A 25,432-nucleotide genomic window follows, 5' to 3' on the forward strand; every position below is an offset into this window, starting at 1 on the left:
TGTTACAAAAAAATATATTGTGGAGCTGGAAAAGGCTCAGGAACCAAAATGATCAAGGGGATGGAGTGACTCATTGACTAGGAAAGGTTATAACAATTGGGGCTTTTTAGCTTAGACAGGGGTGTCAAACTCAAATTCATTGGGGGCCGCATCAGCAGTTTGGTCACCCTCAAAGGGCCGGTTGTATCTGTAGGACTATGTGTCCACTCTTTATTATCATAAATTATTGTCACTGCATTCAATTATTACTGTTTTCTGTAATAATGTAAGTAATAACTAGCTCTTAAAGCAGAAACATAGTCAGAATAATGGCAAGTAGATATTCAAATGTACAATTATTGTACAATTTATTGAAAAATGATTTTTGGTAACTGCACTGGGTGGTGGAGGCTCGCTAGGGTTTCATGCAGGACCTTTGCAGAGCTACTAGTACCTGGAGATGCTGGGGTCCTTCTGCATGCAGGACAGATGTTCTGCCAGGGAGCTACCACCCTTCACCAAAGGGACTGGCTGAGGTTGACTCACTGGAGCTGCTCTCCTGGTTCCAGGGTTTAAGGGCCAGAAGTATAAAGCAGCATCCTATGTTTCTGAGGAGAGGGAGAGGGAGGGGAGGGGAGGGAGGAAGGAAGGAAGGAAAGAGAGGAGAGAAAGAAGAGTAGGAAATAAGGAAGGGAATAAAGAAGGAAAGAAAAAGAAAGAGGGAGAGAAGACAGAGATAAAGAAGGAAGGAGAGGGAAAGAAAGAATAAGAACGAGAGAGAGGAAGAAAGAAAGGGAAGGGGGGGGTCGCTGCCTTGATTCAGTGCCAGAAAAGAGCGCGAAGGGACCCAGGGGCAAAAAGCATTTCCCGTGCAGCATGAGGCAGCGGGTGTCCGTTTTAGGAGAAGTGCGTAAAGCCTCAGAGTTGCACGTTCGTGAGGCTGAGCTGCTGCTGAGCTCACGTTCATGAGGCTGAGCCGCGGCAGGAGGAGGAGGAGGTGAGGCAAGAGGAGGAGGAGGAGGCGGCGGCGGCTTGCTGGGTCGGTGCCGGGCAGCGCCGTGCGGAGAGTCCCGAGCCTCTGGGACGCAGCAGTGCTCTGTAGCACTTTGAATCCTCCTCCTCCACGCGGCGCTGCTGGGTGCTTTGTCTGTGCTTCAGCAGCAGCAGCAGCTATTTCCAGGCGCCGAGCCGTGGCAGGAGGAGGAGGATTCAAAGTGCTACAGAGCACTGCTGTGTCGCCGAGGCTCGGGACTCTCCGTGCGGCGCTGCCGGGCGCTGACCCGGCAAGCTGCCTCCTCCTTCTCCTGCTGTGGCTCGGGGCGCTCCACGCAGCGCTGCTGTGGCCGCCTTTCTACCCCCCCCCAGCTGTTTGTCGGTGCTTTGTTGGCACGGCGCTTCAGCAGCAAGGTCCTGCTGCTGGGTCCCGCTGGCTGGGGTGCTTGGCGGGCCACATAACGAGGTCTGGCGGGCCGGATTTGGCCCCCGGGCCTTGTGTTTGACACCCATGGCTTAGATAAAAGATGAGTAAGTGTGGGCACTTGGTCCCAAAGCCTCAGGTTCTAAACCCCTCTTGTATTGGAGCCAAGATGGGAGGAAGTGTCTGCAGAACAATAGAGTCTAGGGATCTAAGGCTCTTTTGAATAGGGTTTCATGCATATGTCTATCCTTGATGTACTTCACCCTAAGGGGTTAGGTTGTGCTGAGTGATACAACCATGAGTTGTATCTTTCTGCAGGCTGCCAGAGCCATTCTTCAGGGACAATTGTTTGACCTGGTGCAATGCAAAAACCCAGCAGCCATCCTCAATCGCTGTTGATTGCCATGGGCTTTGATTGTCTACGGTCTCCCACTATGTGGACAAAACCATTGCCTACTTCAAGACGTGTGGCTGTGCACTGCTGCTTCTCTTGTTTTATTCAGTATTTACCTCATTTCCTACCTGACTTTCTTTTCAAACAGAACTCTTTGTAGACGATGTTGCTCTGATGATTTATTGCTTGGGAACTTATCAGTTTGTTCCAGCACCTCCTGTTATGACATATCATTAGTGCACCCTTATTATTTGGAAGACTGCATATCTTTCCATATCTTTGGGGATTTCCCCTTATTTTTATTTTCTTGATTGTCTCATCATTCTGGGTTTCTGTGAGTCTTCTGCTTCTTATTTTATAAATGCATATATAAATATTATTGAAAGAGAGGGGGAAACAAAGAAAGAAAGCAAGCAAGCAAGCAAGCAAGAAAGTGTGTAGTGTGTGTGTGTGTGTGTGTGTGTGTGTGTGTGTGTGTGTAGTAATATATATAGGTAAAGGTAAATGGACCCCTGACCATTAGGTCCAGTTGTGACCGACTCTGGGGTTGCGGCGCTCATCTCGCATTATTGGCCGAGGAAGCTGGCTTATATCTTCCAGGTCAAGTGGCCAGCATGACAAAGCCGCTTCTGGCAAACCAGAGCAGCACATGGAAACGCCGTTTACCTCCCTGCTGTAGTGGTACCTATTTATCTACTTGCACTTTGACATGTTTTAGAACTGCTAGGTTGGCAGGAGCTGGGACCAAGCAACGGGGGCTCACCCCATCGCGGGGATTCGAACCGCCGACCTTCTGATTGGCAAGCCCTAGGCTCTGTGGTTTAACCCACAGCGCCACAAATTATTGTCTTACATTTCTTGCCTTTGCTGGAATCAAGACTGTATTATTTATGTCCACTAAGACAAAGGCACTGTTTAAGACTGCCCACCTCCTGGTTTGGGATGACTGCCTGGGATTGCAGAAATAACAGAGTAGTCAAGAACCAGCCAAACTACCCACAATGCATGGTGGTATGGTCTTTATTCAACTTAACTGGTAACAGGATATGTGGGCCTCATATATGTGAGGACTGAACGTATATGTGATGGCTAAGACAGGTTGGGGAAGGGCTGTAGGTCTCTGGCATCCCCAGGCAGGGCAGGGGAATATCTCCTTATCCGTAACCCCAGAGAGCTGCTGCCACCAGTCAGTGTAGTCCAGGGTTTCCCAAACTCTGCATGGATTTTGGGCAAGATCCTGCAAAGTGTAGGCAGCAGCAGCAGTGAAGGTTGCAGAGCCTCCGGGTGTCTCTATTTTCCAGGGACAATCCCGGATTTACGGAAGCCGTCCCTGTTTCTGATTCGATCCCGGAATGTCCTGCTTTTCCTTAGGACGTTCCTATTTTCATCAGAGAAATGTTGGAGGGTATGGAATTATCCGATCCCCAAGCCATCTGAAGGCAGCTCTAAATAGGGAAGGTTTGGTTTTTTAAAAAATGTTTAGTGTTTTATTATGCTTTTATTTATGTTGGAAGCCACCTAGAGTGGCTGGGGAAACCGAGTCAGATGGGTGGGGTATAAATAATAAAATTATTATTATTATTATTATTATTATTATTATTATTGAATAGAGCATCCCTATTTTCATCAGAGAAATGTTGGAGGGGGTGAGGTTGTCACTTCCTGTTTTGCCTCAAGCAATGAACCATACTGGGAATTGTAGCTCTATGATTCTCAGCACAGTCAACAAACTAAAGTTCTTGGGATTCTTTTGGAGAAGCCATGATTGTTAAAGTAGTACAATAGGGCTTTAAATGTGACCTACGCAGTGTTTTGTGGTGTGTGTGTGTGTGTGTGTGTGGTTGTGAAGGCGATGCTTTACGCCTTAAATCAGTGTTGGCCAAACTTGGGTCTCCAGCTGTGTTGGGACTACAATTCCCATCATCCCTGACCACTGGTCTTGTTAGCTAGGGATGATGGGAATTGGAGTCCCAAAACAGCTGGAGACCCAAGTTTGGCCAACACTGCCTTAAATTGTCTTTCTAATCAAACTTCTCCACCCCCTGGCGAAGAGACTGACTCATTTTTATCAAATGTACATCAATGTAATCAGATTTTCCATACCTGTTCTGTAAAGGCACAGGTATAAAGGTTTTATGCTACTACAAACTGTGACCACATAGCATTCTCCCCCCTTTAAATGTAACCAGTCATATTAAATTACATGGTGGTGTCTCTATTTTGAACTATATCATTCGGCAGAGAAAGCCTGCTCTTGGTTATATGAAATCCTAGGAAAAAAGATAGTTAATAGTCAATTCCTGGAGATGTAGTTTTAAATGACTCAGTACGTGAAATGTCAGATACACAATGCAGCCGAGGCCAGGAAAGAAGCTGAAAAGCTGCAGCATTGTCATTGACAATAGAGTATCAGTGCTCACATCCTATTATAAAAATGTTGGCCTTCTCTACTCTGAAGATTAAAAAATTTCAACAGTAATCCAGGTCTTGTCTGACATGACATTTTGGAAGCAAAAGCTCAGAAACTTTTGTACTTAGCAGTAATAGGATAACATGCTACAGTAGTTACAGTAATTGCCCATCTCCCCTATTGCTTAGCTTCCCCCCCTTCCCCCCTCCACTCCAAATGAAACATGGGAGGCAAATGACAGCCTGTTTCACAAATATTTGTACGCAGAGATGAGCAGAAATCCACATCAAATGTCTGTATTTTACAACGCAGGCCCCTCCTGAGACAGTTTTCAGAAAACAAGAAAATAAAAATTAAAAAACCACACTTTCTCCAAGGACAATGTGAAGCCATTTGGTCTCATCTGACTCATTGGGCATCTCCCAGGATGTTCGCATGACACTTCTCCCTGGGCAATGAAGACTGGTGGGAACATTACTCTTCTGGGAGTATTTCTCCTTATAGCAGTTTCTTTTAAAAAGGAAAAAAAACCCACCAGTTGAAATCTTAGAAATCTTCTCTGTTGAAATGTAAGAAACAAAATACTTTATTTCTTTAGGTAAATGAAGTGCAGGCCTGTGGATTGTCACATCTTTTCCTAGAGTCTATAACAATTAGTCAAGCCAGAGCTGTGATCTCTCAAAGACTGAGTGACATTGCTAGACAAGAGGACATTGCCCTTGTGAAACCTGGGATGTTCTTGGGGGATCAGATATTTCAGATTAAACCAGCCCCTTATCTTGCGGAAATCCGCTATGTAGAATACCGTAGACTCCTCACTGCTGCTGGGTTAAATGTCCTGGAATCGGAGGTTTTGTTGGGAAGGTACAGGGGAGTCCCATATGCCCAGAGATTTTGGCATTGTGCCCTGAGAGTGGTTGAGTCAACTGAACATATTCTTTTGATCTGCCCATTTTATGCAGATCTTAGACAAAAACTCATAGCTCCATTCCTAGGCCGACTTAGCCCTGCAGCCAGAAAAAGACAGGTTTTGTTTCTACTGAACAAGTTTACTGGGACAACAGCCTCCTTGGTGGCCAAATTTCTTTTTCTGGCCCTTGAGCGTCGTAAAGTCAAAATTGACAGCATTGACATGGGTCTAAATGTATAGCCTACTTCTTATTGTCAGTTTAAGTTTTAAGTTCCTTTAGCTGTTTTAATTTTTGTATGGATAAATGTTTATTTCTGACTGACGGTCGAATAAAATCTGATTGATTGATTGATTGATATTTCTTTAGGGAATTTCAGGGAATTTCCTATGGCATTGGCTTAAATTCTATTGGCTTGACTTAGAATTAGGCTCAGCTTACAAGAGCTCAAAATGAATGGCATGTGTACTGAAGGGCACACAAGAATGGCGCTGTATTATTCATCATTGCTCAGACTTCAGTGAAATGCCTATGTGACCCCTTGTAGATAACAGTGGTTGGAGGGATGCCAAGCAGCTCATCCGAAGCTGCTGTTGCCATAGTGCCCACGCCGAGATCCCTGCTGCTTCACCCATCTCTCTTTTCCCAATCTAGCATCCAAACCAGAAACTTCCTTTTTCCAGTGTGTTGGTTCTGCTAAAGATTCCCTCTGCTGTTTGTTTTGTTGAGATGCATAAACCTTCCCACAATGAGGGAGTTTCAGTTTCTGTTGGGGCTGATTCTGTGTGTCACAGTCCTTTAGGTGGTCATCTTCCTAGCCCCCCCCCCCTTCTGTATTGGTGTTCCAGTGCAGTCCACTTAGCACTATCAAAAAATTCCTCATCTGGTGACTGGCAGAGGCCGCTGAGATTACACTGGTCCTGAAAGACTCCCAGTACATTTCCAGGTAAAATTCAAAGTGTTGGTGATGACCTTTAAAGCCCTAAATGGCCACAGCCTAACAACAACAACAACAACAACAACAACTACAACTACTTTTATTTATATCCCCCCTCCCCCCTCAGGGCAGCTAACATAAGATGGGGATCTTATACCTGAAGGAGCATCTCCACCTCCATCGTTCAGCCCAGACATTGAGGCCAAGCTCTGAGGGCCTTCTGGTGGTTCCCTCACTGCAAGAAGTGAGGTTACAGGGAACCAGGCAGAGGGTCTTCTCATTAGTGGTGCCCACCCTGTGGTATGCCCTCCCACCAGATGTCAAAGAAATAAACAACTATCTGACTTTTAGAAGACATCTGAAGGCAACCCTGTTTAGGGAAGCTTTTAATATTTTATTGTATTTTAATATTTTGCTGGAAGCCGCCCAAAGTGCCTGGGGAAACCCAGCCAGAAGGGCGGGGTATAAGTAATAAATTATTATTATTATTATTATTATTATTATTATTATTATTATTATTATTAATATTATTATCATGCACAAATGTCACCAATTGACAATTCTCATCTCTGTAGTTGGTGGCAATGTCTTGGTTCTCCATGGCCCCTTGCAAAAAGTCAGTTGCAAATCGGCCTCTCATTGCCAGGTGTCAGGGAATCCGCTCCCCGCACAGCAGGCTGCCAGGAATATATAGACAAGGAAGCTCTTACCAATGTATTTTATTCAATATTCACAGAGAGAGAGGCTTAGAAATGCTGCCTCTTGGAGTAATAGCATTCCTCTGAGTAAACTCCACCCCCCTTCTCTCTTCAATTGTCAACAGCACCACCCACCCTACAGTGGCCACTTAGGGCCATTTGCCTACAAGCCCTTTGCTCTCCCACTTTCAATGCCTGCCGGGTTCTGGAAGAAGGGGGGGGGGTGGAATGCTTTCCAGTGATAATGTGTCAACCAGCTCTGCTTCCCCCCTCCCTCTCCCATTATTTCCCAACTCTGCTCTTCATCTACCTTCCTTAAACCACTGTTGTAAATCTATACTATCTTCCTCTTCTCTGGAAGTTTCAGGAGTGGGAGGCAGTCCCCACCACTCCTCCTCCGCCCCAGTCCCTGACACTCAGGCCCACTTGAAGAGATTCTCGACTATGCCTTCCTTTTCCTGAAAGACAGCAGCAGTTTCCAGCCCAGGCATGATGTCCAAAAGAAGTTGGCAGGCAGCAGTATTCAAAGGTGGTTCTCTGCTTGTCATCACATAAGCATTCACCGGTGCATTAGTGAAATCATCATTCTTGAAGAATATTCCCAGCAAGTGGCCAAGCATACATTTTGGATCTACCCAACTAGGATGCCTATCATCACATGGTTCTGTAGCTCACTTCACTGTTCCCTTTTCAATCAATTCTGACATTCGATAGGAACTGTATCTTGTATTTCGATCACATACTTAATTTTTTAAATCTGGAAAACCTAGTTAATGTTTTTCCCCATGTACTTGTCTCATAAAACATAATCTCTTATATCTTCCTTTTAGCTTTTTCCCCCACCATTAGCTATGCCTCCATAATATATTAAAATAATCCTTGAAATTATGTTTTGTCTACTAGCAAAAAATGAAGTGCAAAAATATGTAATTCTTAATCTAATCAATATATTGCAAAAAAATAATCATTTGAATAATGACACAGTACAAAATCACTGTAGAAATACTGTAGAAATGTTGCTTAGACAGAAACCCTAAAATTGAATCCTCCATGAAATTAAGATAACCAACCATGCAAAACAGGATATAGAGTCTTGTAATATAATATAATAAACTAATCACAGTGAGGTGTATTATAAGATTTCACACATGTTGAAGCACTATACAAAACCCCCAAAACCTTACACCTGCCATAGTCAATAGAATTTAGCTTTTTGGGTGTAGATTATCTTAGTTGACAGCAGGCCTTAGAGAAGCTGCAGAAAATAATCAGCACATGCCTAAGAGATAGATAGATAGCCTCTGCTTAAAGACCTCCAAAGAAGGAGACTCTACCACACTCCTTGGTAGCAAGTTCCACTGCCACCAAACAGCTCTTACTGTCAGGAAGTTCTTCCTAATGTTTAGGTGGAATCATCTTTCTTGTAGTTTGAATCCATTGCTCCGTGTCCGCTTCTCTGGAGCAGCAGAAAACAACCTTTCTCCCTCCTCTATATGACATCCTTTCAGGGCCGTCTCTAGCAGGTCGGGCGCCCTGGCGCTGAGGCGCGGAGATCGCTCCGGCGCCCCCGCCCTCACAGCCACGCAGCACGGCTTCTGCGCGGCTTCGTCGTGCAGCGCCCCTGCCCCTCTGCCGCCACCGGCCCGGCGCCCTGGCGCTCCGCGCCACCAGGACTGCACCTAGAGCCGGGCCTGCATCCTTTTATATATTTGAACATGGCTATCATATCACCCCTTTACCTTCTCTTCTCCAGGCTAAACATACCCAGCTAGATAGATGATAGATAGATAGACAGATGATAGATAGATGTTGAATAGATAGATAGATAGATAGATAGATAGATAGATAGATAGATAGATAGATAGATAGAATAGACAGATATATCCTGATGGTCATATTATTAATGTGATAAGTGCAATTATCACATGACACAATGTATACCTATAATATTTGCATATGATTGTCAAAATAGGAGGCTCAGAGTTACTCCCAGCCCCCGACTTGTAGGCTGTCCCACAAGTTACAGTCTGAGGTGAAAGCCTACTGATAAATCCAAATACAGAGAGATTCCATGGCAAATGTTCATTCTTTGCCTCCAGGAGCCTCCAGAAAAGATAAACACTTAGGAAGGAGCCAAATATATCTCAAGGATTCAAAAGTACTGGATTGCAACCAAGGCAAAATTTCCAAATTACAATACCATATTATGGAATAAATTTATTTAAAGTTCTAAAATAGCAGCAATGCTGTTGCCTACCAGGAAGAAAATACTTTTCAAGAGCTCCGATTTTGGATTTTAAGCACTTTGGGAAGAATGCCTACGGAAAATGAAATTAAAAACTACTTTACCTAGCTCAAATAGTCATGCACAGAGGCCCAAGAGAAATGGCTTGATGAATCTAAGTCAGGATGTTAGATGGGGAAAAACAGGGTGCAAGCAAGGGACTAGTGGGGGCAGACCTTCCAAGCATCCCTATTTTCCAGGGACAGTCCTGGATTTACAGAAACTGTCCTGGTTTCTGATTTGTTCCAAAAATGTCCCATTTTTTTCCTTAGGATGTTCCGATTTACATCAGAGAAATGTTGGAGGGTATGGAGTTATGCAACCCCCAAGCCAGGGAAACAAGAAATTATACAAGAAATCTGAAGGCAGCCCTATATAGAGAAGTTTTTTTTTTAAAAAAAGTTTAATGTTTTATTATGTTTTTATATATGTTGGAAGCAGCCCAGAGTGGCTGGGGCAACCCAATCAGATGGGGGTAGGTTATAAATAATATTATTATTATGGTTACAGGTAGGTAGCCGTGTTGGTCTGATGTAGTCGAAACAAAATAAAAAAAAATTCCTTCCAGTAGCACCTTAGAGACCAACTAAGTTTGTCATTGGTGTGAGCTTTGGTGTGCATGCACACTTCTTCAGATTTATTATTCAGAATTATTATTATGGTTATTGTGGAATTTGACATTCCTATTTTCATCTGAGAAATGTTGGAGGGTATGTGATTGTTTAAGGTTGATGGTTTTTATACCCCTTTAGGCCTGGTAATGCTGTTTTGCACATCGGCCAGCCCTAAGACTCATTGACTGTAACTTTTCATGGCTCAAGTCAGCTGATAGAAGGGTGGTCTTATGACAGCAAGGCTGAACAATGTCATTCCAATTAATGGAGTGTTCAGACCAGGCATCCCCAAACTGTGGCCCTCCAGATGTTTTGGCCTACAACTCCCATGATCCCTAGCTAACAGAACCAGTGGTCAGGGATGATGGGAATTGTAGTCCAAAACATCTGGAGGGCGGCAGTTTGGGGATGCCTGGTTCAGACTGTCCTTGAACAAGGTGGCCCAACACAGAGAAGCAGAGTGTTTCAAATCCACCAGCAATTAGGGAGCGAGAGGGCTACATGTTCATGGCCTCAGCCCTTCTCACAAGTTCCAACCTTTTGGGTTAGCCAAAGTTGAATTTTTCCCCACAGGCTTCCAGAATTAACCCACGTCATGCCAAGAATGATGCCGGCTTGGCACGAAGTCCCCACATCCTGACAAAATCCTGACAATGCTGATATGTTGGAAAATACTGTCATAAGCCCCCCTTTTTCCCTTAGGAGATTGCATTCCTGTTCTCTAACATGTGAGAATGTCAGGCAAAGCAACAATCTTCCTCTAAGGCACAGAGTCAAAGTTGTCTGGCCACTTACGTTTGCTGTTTCTTCCGAAGAAAGGATATATTTATCACTTTGGGAAAGAATGCAAAGAATGGAGATGGATCAGTGAAAGGTATTCTGACTTGAAGAAGAAAAAGTCATACGAGAGAGCATGCACAATATTCCAAATTTCTAAGCAACTGTCTGACACATTTTTTAATGTTTAATGTTTTATTATGTTTTTATATACAGCGGAACCTCGGTTTATGAACACCTCGGTTTACGAATTTTCGGTTTACGAACGCCACGGACCCATCTGGAACGGATTAATTCACTTTCCATTACTTTCAATGGGAAAGTTTGCTTCAGTTTATGAACAGACTTCCGGAACCAATTACACCCATGCTTCGGGTTAAGGACGCTTCAGGTTGAGTACTCCATGGACCCGTCTGGAACGGATTAATCCACTTTCCATTACTTTCAATGGGAAAGTTTGCTTCAGTTTATGAACGCTTCAGTTTATGAAAAGACTTCTGGAACCAATTGTGTTCATAAACCGAGGTACCACTGTATGTTGGAAGCTGCTCAGAATGGATGGGGCAACCCAGTCAGATGGGTCAGGTATAAATATAACAGCAGCAGCAGCAGCAGCAGCAGCAACAATGACAACAGAATAGGACAGCCCTATTTTCATTGGAGAAATATGAGAGGGTGCGCATTTACAAACTGGTTGGCATTTTTTTTAAAAAAAAATGGGGATCTAGAATAAGCAACAGCAAAGCAATCAGTACTTTGATGTATGAACAATGCACCCTTATGCTAACTGAAACTAATGTATGCATTAATCGTTCAGAAAACCTTATCCTTGCAAAGAAAAAATTCCATAGCCATTCTTCTTTCTCTTTTCTTTTTTGCATAAATGGTTAAAGAATGCAATGGTAACTTTTAGATAATGCAGACATATATGCAGAATTGACAAGTTTTGCATGTTCCTATGTTAAAATTAAAATAAAATTATATCATCTTACTTATTCCATGGAGCATATATAACTTAACTTGATAAATACTCCAGTCAGCAGGTCATAGTCATGGTCATTAGGAGCACAATCTTCTGCGATTACTGCTAAATGCTCGTAGCAAATATGTTAAATAAATTTGCGTTAAGTATATCGTTAGCATGAAAATTGTGTGGTAATTGGAAAATTAAAAGTCTAGGCATTAGATTGCACGAGTTTTCTTTCACTACGACAAAATCAGCTTTTTTTGCAGAAATATAGCGGGTCAATATTTTCCCAGGCTAGGGAATGTGCACTGAAAAGATATTTAACTGTTAGATCAATGGCACTTGCTGTTTTAATCTTGGGGTCAGATGCTGTATATGGGAGGCTAATGTTATTTGTACACTGAAGTTGGTCTTTAAACAATTTGTCAATACCAGGAAGATATTCCACTAGGATCTGTGCCTTTAAGCACAGTTGGAAACTAATAAAAGTCTTCAGTGCTTTGGGTACCATTTGAGCGTATACTATACTGAATCAAGCTTTTTAACCTTGCTATCAAATTAAATACCTTGTAACACCCAAAGTCTCACCGGTTATTTTGTTACTCCCAGTTGGCTTTTTACCACAGTGAAAGTTCACATTATACAGCGAGGCATAAAACTAATATCACAGCAGTTAGATAATTACACACTTATTCTCTCCATTTTGTTTATATTAATATTAACACAGGTAAACCCCGGGAAGATATTACATGTTTAGATGCCCTATTTTACCAAGCCACATACATGCTGATGGTTTCCTTGGTGCAAAGGGTTGAGATAAAGCGAAAGCTTTGTGTGCATTTGTGTGTGATTTGTTATTAAGTGAATCTACATTCCATTAGTGCTCTTGCCGATGTAATGGCAATACTTCTCATGTTAAAAAGTAATGTATTTTCCACTTAAAGTAGTAAATAATGCCAGTCCGGCCCCACAACATGATATTTAGCCTATCCTCCTCACAGTTTCTGTTTGATTCCTTCCCGCATTCCTAGGGAATGATTTTGCTTGTCCCTGATGCATGTTGAAAGAAGAAAAGGCAGTTTCAATAGCATAAGGCCTAAAATTTATTTATTTACTGCCACAACATTTTTCTCTTGCTTAAAGTATAGCTCTGCCAAGCCACTCTTTATCGGCTTCTAGGTCTGAAGGTTGTTTTCTTTTGTAAATCATTTTCACATTTATTTAATTTGATACTCACTTTTAATAGTTTTGAGTAGCGTCCAGTTAAGTTCCAGTCAAAGTAGACTTGTTGAAATGAATGGGCTTGACTGCCTTAGGCCTATTAGTGACATTGGGTCTACTTGGTGTAGAACTTAGTTAGCTACAACCATTTGTGAAGGGACCCCTATCCATTAGGTCCAGTCGTGGACGACTCTGGGGTTGTGGCGCTCATCTCGCTTTATTGGCCGAGGGAGCCAGCGTACAGCTTCTGGGTCATGTGGCCAGTATGACTAAGCTGCTTCTGGCGAACCAGAGCAGCACATAGAAACACCATTTACCTTCCCTCCGGAGCGGTACCTATTTATCTACTTGCACTTTGACTTGCTTTCGAATTGCTAGGTTGGCAGGAGTTGGCAGGAGCAATGGGAGCTCACCCCATCATGGGGATTCGAACCACTGACCTTCTGTTCGGCAAGCCCTAGGCTCAGTGGTTTAGACCACAGTGCCACCCACGTTCCCTGTACAACCCTTTGTACTTTGTTGTTATTTTATTCTTTCATTTCTAAGTTACCTTGGGTTAAACTGCCTTAGCCAAGTCAAACTATCTAGCTATCTAGCTGTGCACTGTCAAAACAGATCAGTGGATCTCCACAGTTTCAAGTAATGATGGATGAATCTGCCAATTTTGTCATCCTCCCCCCCCCCCCAAAGTCTTTCCAGTCTTTCAGTGTAAAAGTTGCAGAAAATCAGCAGCATTTTGAGGTGTGCTTCTTCTCATAATAATATTTTGGCCAGCAATCCCCCCGAAGGGAATTTTGCACATGTGTGATTTTCAGCAACGTGCATTTGGGGCATAATTCTTCCTGATATATGAAAAAAATACACTTATTTTTATTGGACAGTTTTGAAAGCTAGCTGTATTTCAGCTCACATACACTTTTGGAAGTCTGAATTTGGTAGATTTGCACTAAGAATGCAAACGGAACCAAACTTCTCCTCATCCCTAATTTGAAGCAGGAGTCCTTTCCCTACCTTCTTACCTTAATCCGTCAGGGATTGAAACTGGTATCTTCTGAATGCAAACACCAGGGCTTACTGCTAAGCTACAGACCTTCTGTTATGCTTTTAAACATGTTATAAATAACTAAGCGTTAAGAAATATCCAGTGGGTTGTATTCAAGTAAGTTTAACACAGAGCAGGCTGGCTGAAATTAACGAGCAAGTTAGGTGCATTCATTTCTGTGGCTTTATTTTGTGTAAAGCTTACTTGAATGCCACCCAATAAGAATATTTATAAATATATATAAAAAGAGAGGGTTAAATAATCTAAACGGAAGACCTGTTCCAATGCTTTTGGAGTTATTGTGCTCTGCTATTATTCCATGTATTTAGTATTAGGTTTGTGAGGTTGCTCAAAGTATAAATAATGCAAGTTCGGTGAGTGGAATTATGGGTGCTGAGGCGGAATTAAGGGTGCTGAGGCAGAAGGCAGTGGTGGTACAGGGGAGTTTATATTACCTGAGTGTGGCGTTTTACCTCTAGGGGACCAGCAAGGGTTAATTAGTAAGGAAGAGTGAAGAGCCAATAGGAGCTCAGTAGGCAGAAGGAGGGAGGATATAAGGGAGAGAGTTGAGGGAGAGAGGGTTAGAATAGAGCTAGAGAGGTGAGCTGTTGTGCTGAGTCTGAGAGAGAACTAAGAAGGGAATTTCAGAGTCAGGAGGACGTTGGGGGAACTAGTAGCAAAGGATAAGTTTAAGCAAATGTACCTGAGAAACTGTGAAGAATTTATTTGCTTGTGAGATCATCTTAAATAAACTTAATTGTTTGGTTTGCCTTTCACCTGACTGGGATCCAATATATGTGTACCAGTACAGTTACTGGTTGGTGGCAGCAAATGAGTATAAAGGCATGGAAATAGACCGTGAAACATCCGGGGGCCCTTTGCCGGTGTATCATACCACACTGAGGCAGAGCCTTGTATCAGTTTCAATTTCAATGGCAATGCTGAGCTCCATGATGTATTGCAGGGTCCCCAAACTAAGGCCCGGGGATGGTTCGGGAATCAGCATGTTTTTACATGAGTAGAATGTGTCCTTTTATTTAAAATGCATCTTTGGGTTATTTGTGTGGCCTGCCTGGTGTTTTTGCATGAGTAGAATGTGTTCTTTTATTTAAAAAGCATCTCTGGGTTATTGGTGGGGCATAGGAATTTGTTCATATTTTTTTTTCAAAATATAGTCCGGTCCCCCACAAGGTCTGAGGGACAGTGGACCGGCCCCCTGCTGAAAAAGTTTGCTGACCCCTGATGTATTGGTGTAATCATCTATAAAGTGAAGGAGTTCCAGAAGTGAAGCCATGTTGGTCTGTCAGTCAATGGAAACAATATTATATACGATTTTAAAAATGGGTCCGTAAGTGACTGTGGAGGCCAATTCTGGATCCACACGTCCTTCCACAGTGGGGACCTTGGTTTCCAGGCGGGAGCTGATCACGGGGTGGATTTGCCAAGCGTGCCTTCCTCTTAGCGCATTTCTCCAACTTGCTTAAATGTTAAGGCGGCCTGCAACAGTATGTATAATGCCACAGAAACAATGCAAAGTAATAATTAGAATGGCTGGCAAACCATAGAAGTTTAAATATAGCTGCAAAGGTCACACAGCATTAAAAGGTTTTCGAGTGATGTTTTCGAGTCAGAAGTGAGGATCTGTGCCAAATCTCTGCTGGAAGAGTATTCCACAGCATGAGACCAGCAACATTAAGCTTACTACTGCAAATGTTCTGTCCACATCACACAGCAGAGATTATATTGTGCGTAATTTATGTTTTGTCAAAACAAATGCAATACCTTGTTACGCAGATGCAATAGTTACAACATATACTGTGCGCAACAGGCTGAATGGTAATGTTTGTAACTATTATTTTTAACCAGTAAAGAAATTTGTTACCAATCATTACTGTCAGGGTTGTAGTGACTACTCTTGAGTAACGACCTTCCACATGCTTGTCTTTCAGACGTTTTTATTGGTGCACATTATTTACAGTGTAACCATAGCTGCCAAGTTTTCCCTTTTCTCGCGAGGAAGCCTATTCAGCATAAGGGAATTTCCCTTAAAAAAAGGGAGAACTTGGCAGCTATGAGTGTAATGGACTGCTGATTCCATGCCTACCCGCTCGAGTCAGATTCCTGCACTGCCCCTTCCATGTTTTGGACCAACATAAAAGCCTCGGAACTGAGAAGCGCCTCCCTTTCCTCCTCCTCCTCAATTCTGGCGTCGGGGGGACGGCTCTTCTGTCTGACCGATTCCTGTCCTCTCTTTCTGCCTCCCTCTCTTCCTGCCTATGGAGCTGGGGCTCTTGGATGTTGCCAGAGCCCTGGCACTCCCTCTCCGTTTCCTGACTCCCTCCATCAGACCCTTCGCTCTCATGACTGCTGGGAGACGGGCTGCTTTGGATGAAGGGGGAGGTTCTATATAAGTCCTCCCCCTTACAATTACCATTCAGCCTGTTGCACTCTATATGTTGTAACTTACGTTTTGTTGCATAAATGTAAGATGGAGGGGTGAGGAGAGCTGCACAACCATTTGTCCCCTTTCTTACACACACACACCTTCAAAGGGAAGGCCTTGCGGACAAGGGTATCATACATTTCTGTGTATAAGACTATGGTTTTATTCTTTAAAAATCATGCAAAAAGTGGGGGTCGCCTTATCATAGGGTGGACATTTGATTGGTTGCTGCTGCAGCTGCATGTTATTGGTTGCTACATCAATGGGTGGTGTTGATTGACTGATGTTCCAGCAGTTGGGTGGGCGATTGGCAGCTTCTGCCAGCGATGGGACAGACGGGAGGCAGATTTTGCGACGCGTGCCGGTGAGCGATTTTTGGCAATCCCCCTTTTAAAAAGCTCAACAACCCTGGGTAACCGCCCCCCAATAAAGCTCAACAACTCTGTGCCATCTCCCCCCATTTTCTTAAATTTGAGTCCCAAAAAATAGGGGGCGTCTTATACCTGGGGGAGTCCTATAGATGGGAAAGTATGGTAATCTATATGTACGCTGAAGTTTCCCTAACATCTCTACAATGATGCTGAATTATTCTGAGGTTATTACTGGAGATAATGTTGACATAACAACATATATTGGCAGATACTGTATAGCCAAACACTCTGGGCTGGATATGCAGGAAGAGAGGGAGAGAAAGTGAAGGCATTCTATTTTTAATTGTATCTAATTTAAAAGCCTTATGTGCTATCAATAGTTCAAAAGTAACATTTTTTGTATGTAACATTTTTTGAATGACATTACAGTTTTTGTAAGGCTTGCTCCAACGCTTCCCGAATGTTGCTTACCATAGCAGAAAAGTGGTGTACAGTTGCACAGATATATTGCTTCCATTTTATGTCCTGTATTTAAAATGTCAAAATATATGCATTTAGTTTGATAAGGTATAGTAATCTCATATGACCTTTAATGTCTAATGCTCACACTGTTTGCTTTAGCCCTTGAGACATGGTGCAGCAGACATCAGCTAATAAACAAAAATATAGGTACTTAACAATATTGCAAAGGTTGTATGCTTAATACCATGGGGAACCTTTATGCAGCGAAAGCAAGCAAAACAATCCTTTCACAAGATACAGAAGCTGTTGTTTCAAATTGTACAATAATTCAGTTGTGCATCACAATTGGCACCTTATTGCCGCAATTCATATGCTCCCCAATGTGTGCCCTAAAATCTATGCACTGCCTTCTTCTTTTCTGTGGATGGATAAATCCACCCTAGCAAATCATCTACTTCCATTGTCATGAATGAGTGAATTGTTGGGTAATGGAGAGAAGCATTTACATGCTGCACCAGGACAGCAGATTCCTCCTGTGAATCAAAACTTCAAGAAGAAATGATGTATTTATGATACTGTTATGACAGTTGAATAACAAGTTGTTACTAAGCATTTACTCTAGCATGTGAAAACTTTGCAGACTTTCATCAGTACTGGAAAAGGGAAATACTGTAGCTAAATTTGTGTGGAATGGGAAGAAACCAAGAATCAAGCACCAGTTACTAATAGATAGAAAGGAGAGAGAAGGCTCCGCACAGCCGGATCAGGAATTATACCACGCGGCTGCAGGATTGGTTTGGATAAAAGAATGGATTACACTAAAAGACACTGATGTGCTAGACCTCAAAGGCCATTATAATCGGTATGGATGGCATGCTTATTTAATATAAAGAAAAGTGAAGATCCATAGGGGATTTTTGAGTCATGTGATAAGAAAATCACTATACAATATAAAGGAATACTAGAACCAAAAATACCCCTTTGGACATCACCTACAGAAGCCATGGTAGTAAAGAAAGAAAGAAAGAAAGAAAGAAAGAAAGAAAGAAAGAAAGAAAGAAAGAAAGAAGGAAAGAAAGAAAGAAAGAAAGAAAGAAATATGAAAGGAGAGTGGCCTACGTACCAATTAATTTTAGAAGCAGATAGGGACAAACCAACTCTGAAAAAATATGATGAAATTAAAAGCCACTGGTTACAATACTTACAGTTAAATCAAAGATTGGCCATAGATACAAAAGAAGGAATTGTAAAAGAAGCATCCAAATTCGAAAGAGAATTAATCTTTAATAAAGGAAAAAATATTTCACAAATTTATGACTACCTTCTAGAGTGGGGAGTAAAAGAAGAACAAGTTAAAGCAGTTATGGTAAGATGGGCACAGGATTTTGGATACAACATTTATATGGAACAATGGGGAAAAATGTGGAGGGTAGATATTAAATTTACAGCATGCTATAACCTAAGGGAAAACACCATGAAGATGTTGTATAGATAGCACCACAACCCTCAAAAACTCAATAAGATGTACAAAGGAAGGTCACCAACTTGTTGGAGATGTAAGAAAGATGTTGGGTCATATTACCATATGTGGTGGACCTGTGCAGTTATTGGTGAATATTGGAATAACATCTACAATGAATTTAAGAAACTATTTAAACTTACCTTTTTAAAAAAAACCACTGAGATCGTCCTTCTAGGTATATTTCCATCATAATTTATTTATTTTTTAAAAGATCAATGTTCATGTATACAATTACAGCAGCAAGAATTCTTGTGGCGAGAAATTGGAAAAGTGAAATATTACCAACGATAACGGATAATCGGCAGGTACTTATGATAGAATATCTACAACTAGCAAAATTGACGGGAAGAGTTAGAGGAGTCTCAAATCAGAAAATATATGGAGATTCAAGAATATTTAAGATTATATTGTACTAAGTCTACTATATTAGCAGAACTTGAATGATACCTGTAAGTGATAAAAGGTAACAAACATTTCTTTTTTGACTAGATGGAAATGATACAAAGAATATAACGGGGCGTGGGGGAAATAATGACAGTACAAACAGTATCATGAGAAAGATTGGAAGTTTTATATCTGAGAGTTCTGTTTTTCAAATGAGGTTTTAACAAGGAGATAAGAGCTGGGATAGGTGCAGAAAGTTAAAACCCAAAAAGTCAACATGAGTGCAACAGATTCTTTTCCAGCTCCTTCAAACCCAACTCCATAAAACCACTTCCTATACAGTGGTTCCTCAGATTACAGACGCTTCAGGTTACAGACTCCGCTAACCCAGAAATAGTACCTCGGGTTAAAAACTTTGCTTCAGGATGAGAACAGAAATCGCATGGTGGCGGCGCGGCGGCAGCTGGAGGCCCCATTAGCTGGCACCTCAGTGGCACCTCAGGTTAAGAACAGTTTCAGGTTAAGAATGGACCTCTGGAACGAATTAAGTTCTTAACCTGAGGTACCACTGTACAGCAATTATTATACTCCTTTGTTTCTGAAGGTCTCTTGAAATAACCTGTGTGAAACGCTGACAAGCCCAGGTGTTGATCTTCAAACCTTTATGGGGGACTCACATAGGTAGCTCTATCAGAAGTTGAGTGCTTAACTGATAGAAGTTCCATGGAATGCTTATGAGTGCTAATTGCATGCAGAAGCTAAGTGGTAATGATTTTAAGGAATGTTGACTAGCACAGGAGGCTGGTGTAGGTAGACCGGAGACCCCCTCAGGGTGCTCTCTCATTGTTAGACAGATGGTAACAGTGCTGTTGAAAATGCCACAACCATGGAGACCAGAAAGAAATAGTGGGAGGCGCTCCACTTTCCAGCGCTGCCTGCGATGCATCTCTGAAAATGCTCAGATGGCTCATGGCAGAGAGGTGGGTGACCTGTGTGCATGTTTCACGTTAAAAATTTAACTGGCATACATGATCCTCCATGAATCATTTCTGAAGCTAAGAAAGCTGGAAGGAGCAGAAATCGAACGTACAAAGCGGAAACCAAGAGAAACAAAGGCAAATGGAAAGTGTACGGGGAAACTTGTGAAAAAATCACAGATGGGCTCCCACAATACTTTTCAGAACTATTGTATCTCCTGCCGACTTTCTCTATGCTTCCATCCCTCTTTTTCTGCTCCCTGCCTCTCTTCTCTAACAAAGACACATAGAGACGTGTTCACATTCTCTAAGCACATGGCTGGAATCAAGCCTGAAAAGAACTTCAGCACTGGGCACACAAACAGGCATATATAACGTGTGATTCCATGTAATGCTTAATAGACAGAAAATCAGTGCAGCTCTCTCCCACAGAAGTGTCATTAGCCTGGAGTGGAAAATAAGCATCAGAAACACCTTGCCCTGGTGTGTTTGTGCAGTCTCTGACTTTCTGCCTGGTGGCTTGCTGTGCTTACTAGGAGAAAGAGGGGGTGAGGTCAGTGCAGTGGAAACACACCAGCAGAGCAATGGCCCTCTTCATCACATCATGCAGCACTCTGGCAAGACAATCTGCTGGCAGGTAGGGTCTCAGCCTGCGTACCAGATGGAGCTGGTAAACAGCTTCCCTGAACAGCTGTGAGTCCAGAATGACTCCCAGGCTGCACCCCCGGTCTTTCAGGGGCATGGTTACCCCGTTCAGGACCAGGGAGTCCTCCACAGCTGCCTGCCCCTTGTCCCCCAAGAACAGTACTTCTGTCTTGTCAGGATTCAACCTCAACCTGTTAGCCACCATCCATCCTCTAACCACCTCCAGGCTCTCACACAGGACCTTCACTGCCCTCACTGGTTTTGATTTGAAGGAGAGGTAGAACTGGGTATCATACTGGTGGGCAGTCAGCCCAAACCCCCTGATGGTCTCTCCCAGCAGCTTCATGTAGATGTTTAAAAACATGGGGGAAAGGACGGAGCCCTGAGGCACCCCACAAGTGAGAGCCCAGGGGTCCAAACACTCATCCTCCAACACCACTTTCTGGACATGGCACACGAGGAAGGAACACAACCACTGTATAACAGTGCTCCCAGCTCCTCTAGATGGTCTAGAACAGGCACCCCCAAACTGCGGCCCTCCAGATGTTTTGGCCTACAACTCCCATGATCCCTAGCTAAGAGGACCAGTGGTCAGGGATGATGGGAATTGTAGTCCAAAACATCTGGAGGGCCGAAGTTTGGGGATGCCTGGTCTAGAAGGATGTTATGGTTGATGGCCACTGAGAGTTCCAGCAGAACTAGGAAACAGTTTTCACCTCTGGCCCTAGCCTGCTGGAGATCATCGACCAGCACAACCAAGGTCGTTTCAGTACCATGATGAGGCCTGACCCCCTGCAATGCAGGAATTCTGCTCACAACTTGAACCACCAACTTTCTGGTTAACAGCCGGACACACTGGCCCATTGCTCCACAGGAGTCTCATTCCTGCTCTGATGTGATGTCTAGTTTGCTCAGAATGATTCACACACTGCAAAAGCAACATATGAATTGGCCCCATGACTGTGAATGTATGGCAGGTTATTTGCTGCACGTAAAAACAAAACAGTGTGACCAAAGCAAATAGCGATGTTGTTTGTTGCTGATTCAGCATCTGATATGGAAGTAGACCGAGTACAGTGACACGTAGGCCATCCTTTGAAATTTGCACTTCTCTGAATTTTGCAGTTCAATTCTGGCAGAATCCCTTTCGGCACTATAGCAAATCATGTAATACATTATCTGATATTGCTTTTTACTTTACGGCCAAAATAGGTATGGCATTTTTTGTGTGAACTGGAGCCTCTGAACAGTGCAGGGTGGAAGTGGGAGAGTTTAACCCTTTCTCGTGTCATCACATAGCTGCCAAGTTATCCCTTTTTTAAAGGGAAATTCCCTTATGCTGAATAGGCTTCCTCGCGAGAAAAGGGAAAACTTGGCAGCTATGTGTCATCATCCTGAAAAAAGTGCAGTCTCGGAAGCTGCATTTCAGGGGAAGCTCCCATGAGTGTCCATGGGGGCTTCCCTTCAGTTGCAAATAGCAGCTTCAGCAATGGGTGTTTGTTCTGTTTTGGTAAGAGTCATGAGAAAGTGAGAGCTAAATTGCTCTTCTTCATTGCCCCCCCCCCATGGTCCTAAGGCTGCTCAGACTTCCATAGGGCTATTTACACAACTGTTAACATCCCTGTGAATTGCATTCACACAATTAAAATAATGTCTAATTCTATTGGGCATTTTGAAAGGAAGGTGATTTGGTGTTGGGGTTTTTTTAAGCATAAACGATTAAAACTTTTCATTGTTTATACTCAATGCTGTGGAGATCAGAGTTTTTATTCGTCTAAGGTGTGTTTTGGTGTTTAGTTCCTTGTTGAAATAAAAATAAAGCCACTACTCTTTGAGGTGGCATGTAAACACAATATTCCATCTGCTTAGGGATTAGGGATTCTAACTAGAAAGTGAGCTGAAAAGGGGAAATGAAATGAAACAAAGAATTTGTCAGTCCCATTATTCCCAGGGAGAAACTGTATTTCAAAGACATAATGTTAAGGTTCCCCTTCTGTTGCTGACATCCGAGCCGTATATATAGATATTGGCTGAGCTCAAATTTGCTCTTGGATAGTAAAAAAAAAAGGGGGGGAAAATGGTTTACAATGTTCTCTTTGGTTTACACAGCAGGAACATCTGCATGGTTTCATGAATGGGATATTACTATGGGTGTCAGCAAATGATCAAACCTACTTAGCACCAGATAAGTATCTCCACTGTCAGAGAGAATTACTTCCTACAGATAGTCTCAATGAGAGTGGGGATAATTTAGCCAGCGGGTACCTAGGCATAAAAACATATCACTGAAATGGCTGCAGTAGGCTTCTCAAAATTGTATTAATATGTGAGATACCATATAATTTCACATCAAGAGATTTAGAAGTGTCCTGCCTGCTCTGTAGTGATGTGTTCAATATCTGGTTGCTGAAAACATTTGCCTTATACAGACAGTATTCTTTCGAACACATTGCAGTCATAGCTGAAACAGGGGTACCAACTTGAATAAAATTAGGGAGGGCAGGTAAGCCCCCACCACACATATTTGATCACAAGACAAAGTACATGGACACCATTTGAATGGCAGTGCCCATCAACTTTAGGGATGCTACCACCTCAAATACTTTTGGGGGGGGGGAGCAAAGGGACTTCGGTCCCTAGGAGTTGGCTCCTATGGGCTGAAATTACAGGCTTATTTTCCTTTTTTATTTCCCCCATAGTGGGAATAAACGTGAGGCTGTTCCTGTAAAGCAAGCCAGGGCATGTGAGTTTAAATCCCCACACGAGAGTCCATGTGCTGCAGAGGATATCGCAAAAGTGAGGAACCCCCTCCATCAGCCCGAGAGTCACATTTATTTGAGAAATAAGGAATGTTGGAAATGTAAAGAAAAAGAAGGGAGCTTCTATCATATGTGGTGGACTTGTGGTAAGGTAAAGGCATATTGGGAAATGATATATAATGAGTAAAAGAAAATGTACAAGAATACCTTTGTTAAAAAAAAACCCTGAAGCTTTCTTGCTGGGGTTAGTTTGGGAAGAGATACCAAAGGGAGATCAAAAACTGTTTATGTATGTAACTGCTTCAGCAAGTACTCTTTTAGCCCCAAAAATGGAAACAGCAAGAGATACCAACATTAGAAGAGTGGCAGATGAAAATGATGGACTATGCACAATTGGCGAAACTGACTGGGGAAATCCAAAACCAACAGGATCAAGCTTTCCAAAAGGACTGGAGTAATAATAATAATAATAATAATAATAATAATAATAATAATAATTATTTATACCCCGCCCATCTGGCTGAGTCTCCCCAGCCACTCTGGGCGGCTCCCAATTGAATATTAAAACAATACAGCATTAAATATTAAAAGCTTCCCTAATCACGGCTGCCTTCAGATGTCTTTTAAAATTAGGATAACTGCTTATTTCCTTGACATCTGATGGAAGTGCATTCCACAGGGCGGGTGCTGCTACCGAGAAGGCCCTCTGTCTGGTTCCTTGTAACCTCACTTCTCACAATGAGGGAACCACCAGAAGGCCCTCGCCGCTGGATCTCAGTGTCCGGGCTGAACGGTGGGGGTGGAGTAAATTTATATTATATTTGAAAGAACATTGTAATCAACTAACAGCACTTGCAGGATTGTAAGAAGACTCGTAATGACAATGATTTGTACCCTTTTACTTTTATCTAAAAATTAAAGAGATGTGGAAAGAAAAAATGTAAAGAGGAAGATTTATAAATGCTAGGATATAAAGATGAAAATTAGAAAACCAGGAAGCAGGAGGGAGGGAAGTCGAAGGGCTTGTGTGAGCAATATAGAGAGTGAATAATAAGAATATGTTTAAATGTTTTAAAAAATGGAAAAGCAAACTACAAGCCAATGACTGGTGCGGCCAGAGGCAAAAGCTGACAAGGCAATGTCAATGTCAAAACATCGAATGTTAGGGAAATACACAACTATCTGACTTTTAGAAGACATCTGATGGTAGCCCTGTTTAGGGAAGCTTTTAATATTTGGTGAATTGTTATATTTTTATATTTTGCAGGAAGCCCCCGAAAGTGGCTGGGGAAACCCAGTCAGATGGATGGTGTGTAAATTATAAATTATAAATTATTTATTTATTATTATTATTATTATTATTATTATTATTATTATTATTATTATTATTATATAAGATAGTGTTGTGCATTTAACTGTCCCTGTGCAATAATCTTCCGAAACATGTTAGGCCAAATACACTTTATTCCTGTGACTTTTTATTATTTATTTCCCTGTTCACTCATTCTTCTCTCCCTCCCTCCTCTGAAGCAGGAATCTCCAAACTTACCTCCACATTTCGCTTGAGACGAAACATGAAACAATGACTCTACCAGAAATATAGAATCCCTCCATTGCCCAAGGGAGACATATGAGAACACATGTTTTTCAATGCTAGAACATGCTGAGCTATTTTACAAAAGGAAAGCGTGCAAGCCGTATAAATCCCGGAAAGCTGTCCAGCTACTGGGATACTAAGCCAACCATGAACAGATGTTTTCCCTCAATTTGGGTCTTCATTTGGAAAATGAGTGGCAGCTGCATTTTCCCATTTTCTTTTATCTCAGCTATGAGTATTGCCTAAAGGTTACCAAACAGAAATCTTCTTTTTTTGGAAAGACAACTATTGTCAGTTATCAGACACCCTTCCTTCTCTCTCTCTCTCTCTCTCTCTCTCTCTCTCTCTCTCTCTCTCTCTCTCTCTCTCTCTCTCTCTCTCTTATACACACGCATGCACAAAAGTTGGCCAGAGTAGTGTAATATTACGGTGCTGAAACTGTGATAGAAACCCATGGACCCAAACTACTCAATCTGCTGAAATGGAGAATATGGCATTGTATCAGGGATGAATTTGGTCCAGTGTGTTTGATTGCTATTTGCTTAAATGTTTACTGACTGCTCTGGCATACAAATAGTCCCGCTAGAAAACAAGCTGGACACCAGCTGCATTTTGCAGACACTT

This window comes from Zootoca vivipara, chromosome 9 (assembly GCF_965207765.1).
Source record: "Zootoca vivipara chromosome 9, rZooViv2.hap1.1, whole genome shotgun sequence".
NCBI lineage: Eukaryota > Metazoa > Chordata > Lepidosauria > Squamata > Lacertidae > Zootoca > Zootoca vivipara.